This window comes from Spea bombifrons, chromosome 11 (genome assembly GCF_027358695.1).
Source record: "Spea bombifrons isolate aSpeBom1 chromosome 11, aSpeBom1.2.pri, whole genome shotgun sequence".
In the NCBI taxonomy this organism is placed as follows: domain Eukaryota; kingdom Metazoa; phylum Chordata; class Amphibia; order Anura; family Pelobatidae; genus Spea; species Spea bombifrons.
Window position 1 is genome coordinate 14,547,017 of NC_071097.1, and position 7,759 is coordinate 14,554,775.

The 7,759-nt window shown below is 39.2% G+C and overlaps 1 long non-coding RNA gene across 1 annotated transcript; it reads right to left on the reverse strand.

The window, feature by feature from the left end:
- Positions 1-6,365: 6,365 nt before the first annotated feature.
- LOC128469257 (uncharacterized) lies at positions 6,366-7,202 on the reverse strand. Its single transcript, XR_008345930.1, has 2 exons — positions 7,108-7,202; positions 6,366-6,614 (listed from the first exon to the last, which is right to left on the reverse strand). It is a non-coding gene; the product is annotated as an uncharacterized LOC128469257 (long non-coding RNA).
- Between the last annotated feature and the right edge of the window lie 557 nt (positions 7,203-7,759).

The following is a 7,759-nucleotide window of genomic DNA, read 5'->3' on the forward strand; positions in this document are numbered from 1 at the left end:
GATATGCCTTATACCCCCTTATATGCCACTCTGCCTTCCTGATATTCCTTTTAACCCCTATATGCCAGTCTGCCTCCCTGATATTCCTTTTAACCCCATAAATGCCATTCTTGACCTCCCCCAACTTACCAGTGCATCCCTAGAGTGTACCCCATGCTTCAAATTCCTTGGTGTGTAGTGGTGGCAGCTGGTGCTGCTGCCGGCACTTCTGCCTGGGCTTCTGTGAATGAGCAATGGAAGGTCATGTGATGCCGGCGTTCCATCATAAAAGCCCCGGCAGAAGTGCCGGCAGCAGCAGAGGTTGTCTGTGCACATTGCACAGACCTCCACCGGCTGCCGAGCAAATACGGTATTTCATTCTCTCACTCATTCACACAATTCCTCCACACATGAATTCTTTCCTTCTCTCACTCATTCACACAATGCATCTACCTCCTTCTCACTAACTACCCCCTCTCCCTCCCTTCTCACTATGTACCCCCTCCAGTCTTACTATCTAGTCTCCCCCCTTTGCAGTTCACTTACCTTGCAGTGGTCCTCCAGTGGGAGCGCAAGGTCTCTGTCTCGCTGCTCTGCCACAGTGCGCTCTGCTTCCCTGCTGAGCACCGGAAGGGGGCACAGGGTGGATATGATAGAAACCTTTAAATACTTTAAGGGAATCAAAAAAAAAATATAAAAAAAAAATTTAATAAGCAAGTACCACAATACTTGATATTCACAATAATTCCTGCATGGAAAGAGTTAAAAAAAACGGCGTTACAAATGCCCATATGGTGTCTAGTATCAAAAAATGTATGATTTGATGGGGTAAATTGAATTGACCGGGTTCAAAGGTGTCCCAAATATGGAACATGGGGGCAGTAGGAGCAGATGTCTAAATGGCAAAAAAATACACACCTCATAAAGGCGGCCTTTTACCTCCCAAATAACCCAACAAACCCATGCATGTGGGGTATCACTGCCCTCAGGAGATGTTACTGAGCACATATTGGGGTGTTGTTTGACACGGACATATACCAGGAGCGGTAAATTCATACCTGAAGTACGTGTGTGAAAAAAATACAAAAAAATGTACTACCATAAAGTTTCACAAAAGCTGGTGGTAAAATCAGTGCATGGAAAGGGTTAAAATACCAGCATTTCAAATACCTTGGGGTGTCTAGTTTTTAAAAATATATCATTTAATGGGGTAAATTGCATTGGCCGGCTTCAAATATACCCGAAACAGCACATGGGGGGCAGAATGACCAGATATTGAAAAAATGGTTTTGAAATAACAAAACGCTACCTGTACTTATTGCCCCATAACGTGCAGAAAAAAGCAAAAAAACATAAAAACATTGGGTATTTCTAAACTCAGGACAAATAGTAGAATGTTTTTAGAAGGTTTTTTCATTAGTTTTTGCAGATGAGTAAAAGTTTATTGTTTAAAAAGTGAGAAAAAGTAATTTTTTAACAAAAAAAACAATATATAATATGTGTGAGAGCATGAAATGAGAAAGAAGAAAATCACAGCTAAACAGCAACACTGAAAAATGTTAAAAGAGCCATTGTCCCACAATATACTACGGGTAAGAACCCCTATTGTCCTTAAGGGGTTAAAACCATAAATAGATATTCATTGGATACCTGAACAAAAGTTTTTTTTTTTTTTTAATCATTTATTTACGGTCTTTCTGATACCAGATCAGTTCGTGTATTACATTGAGGTGTTCCCAGCACGCCCTGGGATACCACAGATCTCGGTGAATGACTGGTGACGTGTATAAATGTTTCACTGATGAAAGGGTTAACTGCTTGCAGGAGTCTAAGCCCAGAAATGGGAATTTAGTTGATTGATATCTGCTGCTGTAGCAGTTACTGGGCTTAAATGAAACACACCTTCACCTGAAGAGGAAGTTCTTTTGTGAATCTCAAGGAGGCAGTGACAACACTAATCAGCCTGGGTTTATGTTGTTTGGAACCCTTACGTGGAGGGATAACTAAGCGGCATGGAGGTTTTGGTATATGGAACCTGTTTATTGTATATCACTGTGAATACAACAGTGTTGCATACTTTGTATGCTGAGAAGAGGAGTTGGGAACTTCATACAATAAAAGACTACAGAAAAGATATATTCGGCTGGTAGTCCATCCATCAAGGTCCACTATGTTACAATGACCTTATCTATTACATAAGCAATCATTTTATAGTCAACATTCAGTAGGATGATAGGCCTCCAGTTCTCCAATTTTGACCTATCACCCTTCTTAAAAATTAGTGTAATGGTAACTTCTGTGTATTAAAAGCTTTTATAAAAGATCATCCGTTAAAAGTTCCTAAAAACATGTATAAAATTCAATAGGAATTCCATCTGCTCCTGGGGACTTACGTAAGCCTGTTTGTTTATTGTCTAGAAAAATTGAGCTGACAAAAACAGGTGGACCGTAGGCTCGCCCCTTTTTCCAGAAGAGTCATCAGCATGAGCTCTTCTGTAAACCTACAATGGAACTCGACGTGATGAGGATGAGAATTGAAATAATAATAATTATATAACCTTGGACCATTTGAAGGACCAGATCAGAAGTAATTGTTTCCCAGTATTGGGAAAAACAGCATATCCTGCCCGCCATCTGTAAAAGGGAAGAATGATAACAAAGCATAGGACTAACACGCAATGGTAGGGCCTCATGAGAGGATTCTGGAACCTCTGCCTCTGAAACCTCACCTGGAGCTAGCTTGTAGAGAGGGGTATGATCCTCGAAAGAAGGATAACTTCTGACCCTGGAGTGACCTGGAGCCTGTCTGGATGAAACTGCTAAAGACCCAGCCCCTCGGTTATTCAGCCCTGGCGAAGAAACTATTTTCTTAATTAAACATCTTCTTCATGGAGGACTTAGCCTTTGTCAATGATGTCATCACTGAGACAGGGCGATTCAATTATTTGACAAATGCATCCCCGAAAAGTAGACTATTGGCTAATAGGCCCAACTCCTTGAATCTCGGTTCCGCCAGGTGAGGATCCATTCTAAGCAGAGCTGCCTTTCTGCGCTCAGTAGAAATAGCCATGTTAACATTGCCCAGCAGGCAGATTATTTTGAGAACCCATTCTCAAATGATCTTAGAGTCAAGGATGGAATCCTGTAGGAAAGCACGATTCGCTAGAGACTTAATTTGGGTAATAGGGCCCACAATATCCAAAAGATTATCTTGGGACAATTTAAGGCTTTGTTCTAAGCCCTCGCGAGGATCATGGCCTCTCCTCATGAGGGAGAGGAGAGAGACTCCATCTATATGCATATACACAGGGCTTCCTGTGTAGTTATATGAGCCAGGGAGACCTGGGAACAAATAATAATATATATAGATATATATATTTTCTTTTTTAAACTAAACCAAAACAACTTCAATATAAAAAGAGCAACAGGGGCTCACCCTGAATGCAATAAACACTGAGAAACTGGCTGAGACAAGTCTGCATGTCAGCCCAACAAAAAAAGCAGCTACACGGAAACATCACACAGAGATGACAAAATGGTGACAAAACTCTCATGCGAATGAGCGTTAGATGTCCCAAAATGGCCACCACACTGAAAGAAGCAGACAGAAAATGCGAAGAGGACTACAAATGAATACACAGCTGTGGAGTCACCACACGAGACCCCCAACGTATAAAAAGGTAAGGAAAAGAGGGTAGAATAAAAATTAAACATGAACGAAATGAGGAAACACGGAATAATACTGGAGCAAAGGGAAATGGGAGGTTAGGAAAAACAAACCTACAGCTGTGTTACAGGGTCACCGTACCCAAGGCTGGGTACCCCTGTTTGAGGGCTGAGGAATCACCAGCCAGTCCCTCATACGGATAGCTCCTGCTACCTAAGGATCAGTCAGACCACCATTCGTAGTAAAACAAGAACTCCTTTATTTCAAACACACAGAACTTATATATATAACCTCAATTCACCAAACCCAACCCCCAAACCCATCACCCATATCCCATCACAACTCCCATCAGTATACAGGCAATGTATTAGGTGAGGGGATTATGGTTTTCCCCCACCTGTGTTATCCCCCCTGTAGTCCGGGTGCCGTCTGGGCAAACAGGGCTGTGCTGGCTGATTAAGAGCCCCAGCCAGGTTACAAGATTGTTCCTTTGAAAGCTGGAGTCGCAGCCACATTCAGTCTCATTGGTCGGTTATAAAATAAAATACAATATAAAATATTGCCGGGTTACGGTATCACGAACTGGACACAAAAGTGCTCCATGACCCGGCTACACTTCACATGAACATATGAGTCAGCTAGCCTGGCCCTGTCACAAGCTGTTATACTAAAGGGCAATGGTATAGGTAAACAAGCCCTTACGAAAAATTACTGCAGTTTTTCTGAAGTAAAACTGCAATTTTTTGGACATGAAAAAACTGCAATACTGCACTTTTACTGCAGTATTACTGCACATTTACTGCAGTTTTACTGCATTTGTACTTCAAAGTACTGCACTTTTACTGCAGTTATTTTTGTACGGAAGTACAAATGCAATAAAGCTGCAGTACGTTGAAGTACAACTGTAGGTTTGCAATATAAAAAAAAAAGTGCGGTAAATGTGCAGTAATACTGCAGTACAGTGAAGTACAAATGCAGTAAAACTGCAGTAAATGTGCAGTAAAAGTGCAGTATTGCAGTTTTTTCATGTCCAAAAAACTGCAGTATTACTTCAGAAAAACTGCAGTAATTTTTTCGTAAGGGAGGGAATAAAAAAAATGGGGACCAGAAATCCCAGAGGAATAAAATAAAATTATCATAGATGTAATATAGCTAGATATATAAATGTAATAGAGCTGACCTTATCCCATGGTGAACAGCAAAGAAAGAGGAAGAAGGATGGGCAGTTATACTGTTATCTCTTTTTGATGATTGGTTATCAGATTTTTATCTTTGCTGCTATGGTGACAGTAAAGAAAGTTATTGCAAATATGAGCCTCCTCTCTTGCCTTAAAATCTCCTCCTCCATAGGAGAAGAACCTATGGCAAGAAAGATGATACGCTCTAAACTTTCCATTCTCCCATTCCTAACTGGTGAAGCATATACATTCATAAGACGAATATTCAAACCAAACAACATCAATTAAAATTGCTCTCCTGGGAGCAATTTCAATTATAGAATTTAAAACCACATTTTTGTTCATAAAAAGGATTCCAACCCCAGCCAATTTATTCTCATTTGACCTGCACCACTGGGAGGGCACAGTGATCCAGTCCTTCTTTCAATGTTTATAAAACAGTCCATGATCTATTGCATACTCCTATGTCCACTATGTCCATTTAGAGTCTCCATATGTGAAAAACTAAGTATACCCTTGCTGTTTACATAAGAATAAAGTTGCTAAATAACAGACAGGTGCTGCTAATCAGATGTCTTTGATTAATTAATCATTAATCAGAGATGCGGACAAAGAAAGAAGATACCAAATTAAGGATTCTAGATAGAACAGAGAGGGGAAGTGATAAGATGAAGAAGAAGATGTGGAACAAAAAACAGAAGTGGTCGGCTGAGAAGGTAAGGAAATATTCAGTATGAGTGTGAGAGAGGGAACGAGGATTGGTGTGTGAAAGAGTGAGTGAGAATGTGAGTGAATGTGGACCCATGAATTTCGGATGAAAATTCTGAACTTTTTCTAGTTCTAGTGACCGCCTCTATAAAAGTCGAAGTTTTAGCAGTTTGCTGGTCTGGAGCATTCAGGTGTGTGTTAACACAATGCCAAGAGAGGAAAGACATTATCAATGATCTTAGAGAAGCAATTGTTGCTGCCAATCAATCTGGGAAGGGTTATAAGGCCATTTCCAAACAATTTAAATTCCATCATTTTACAATAAGAAAGATTATTCGAAAGTGGAAAATACTCAAGACAGTTGCCCAGGAAAGAACGTCCCAGCAAATTGACCCCAAAGTCAGACTGTGCAATGCTGAACAAGTATGGTTTGTTTGGAAGGATTGCCAGGAGAAAGAAAAAGAACATGGCAGCACAACTTAGGTTTGCAAAGGTGCATGTGAATAGACCACAAGACTTCTGGAACAATGTCCTTTGGACAGACGACACATGACAAGTGGAGACACTTAGCGATAATGCACAGCTCCGCATTTGGAAAGAAACAAACAGCAGATCGGTACAAACACCTCATACCAACGTGTACTATGTCATGTTGTTCATCTGAGGTTGCACTTACCTCATTTTTATACCTGCTAAAGAACAGATGATCATTGTTATGTCCTGATATGTAAAACAATACAATTCAAAGAGTGTAAACTTCCTATTTTACACAACTGTACATAGAACACACATGTCAATTTCCAATAGACAACACGCAGTCTCAAAAAGTTTAATATTTTTATGATTTTATTATCAATGACTAGGTTATCACATATTCTTATAAGCTACAGAACTATTGCATGGTAGGGGGTACAATTTAGGTTTTGTGCTGTGCTCCACGTTTGTCTCTTCTAACTGGGCCACTTCTGCATTCATCTCCCACAGGCAATGATGACATAAGACAAATCTGTTGGACAGCTTCTTCTGTGGGAAGTTCTTAGGAAGCCAATGATTCTGTCTGTTCCACGGCAAGATCTGGTAATCTGGCAAAAATGCTTAGTGGTTAGTAAATATTAAGTGTAAGAATTTGTGTATGTACAATGTGTTTTAATAACAGGTTTTAATGACATCTTAATGTTTTGGATTTTGTAATTTGTAATCTCTGTAACTGGTGTCTGAAAGGCCCAGTATGTGAAAGCAGAGTTGATATCAGGCTGTGATACTATGAAATAATTCAACTTAAGTCAAGTTACAAAGTGAGCAAATATTATACAGCAGTGTGGAATATGATACTATTTTAATTAATAATAATAATGAATAAGTAAAGGGCCAATCACACAAGACTCTATGACATTTACTGCGTATAGGGTGCCTTTTAAAATTGTTTTGTAGATATAAGAAAAGCTGTTTTATATATTTATAGTGGTCAGTTAAATGTACAATTACTGAATCATAATAATCTCAATCCAACACAATAATCTCATGCAAGAAAGAAAAAATCAAAAAGATATGTTTCATATAAGGAAGAGCACCTACTTTGAAACAGTCTGAGACTCCTTTATTGGGGTGAGCATCTTAGTCCCTTTCTCTGCCGCCGAGGTGGTAATTGCGGCTTGAAGGGCAAGTAGCAATGGCATCTGCAAGTAATAGAGAAAGATTTGAAATTCTAACAGTTAGATCAAGTGAATTGGGTATCTATCACAACTGTGTTCTAGGTTATTTTTTACCTGAGAGCATGAGTGTAAAATCGCTCCATCTTAATGAAAAACGTCAATAAGAGTACCACAATAATACCCCAATAATACCCCAATGATATTAGTGAGCAGAGCCCTGACATCAAATGTGTAGATTAGGTTAAATATTTTATGCTCCACACCTGGTTTTAGAGAGATATACCTTTATGGGTACGTCCATGAGGTGGGTTCCATAAAATATAAGTATGAAAATAAACAATTGTAAAATTCAAGTAAATGTGTTGTGCTATTTAACTATTTCAAAAACATCTTCTTTAAAATCTGTACTATAAATTAGGGTAATTTGACATTAGAGAGAGAACCCATGCATTACACATACACAGCATACAAGATTTAACCCACAAATGACACGGGGGGCAACTGGGCATATGGTTGGAAAACAATATTTTCAATATTATGTAAAATAAAAATCACACATTTTATATGACAATTCT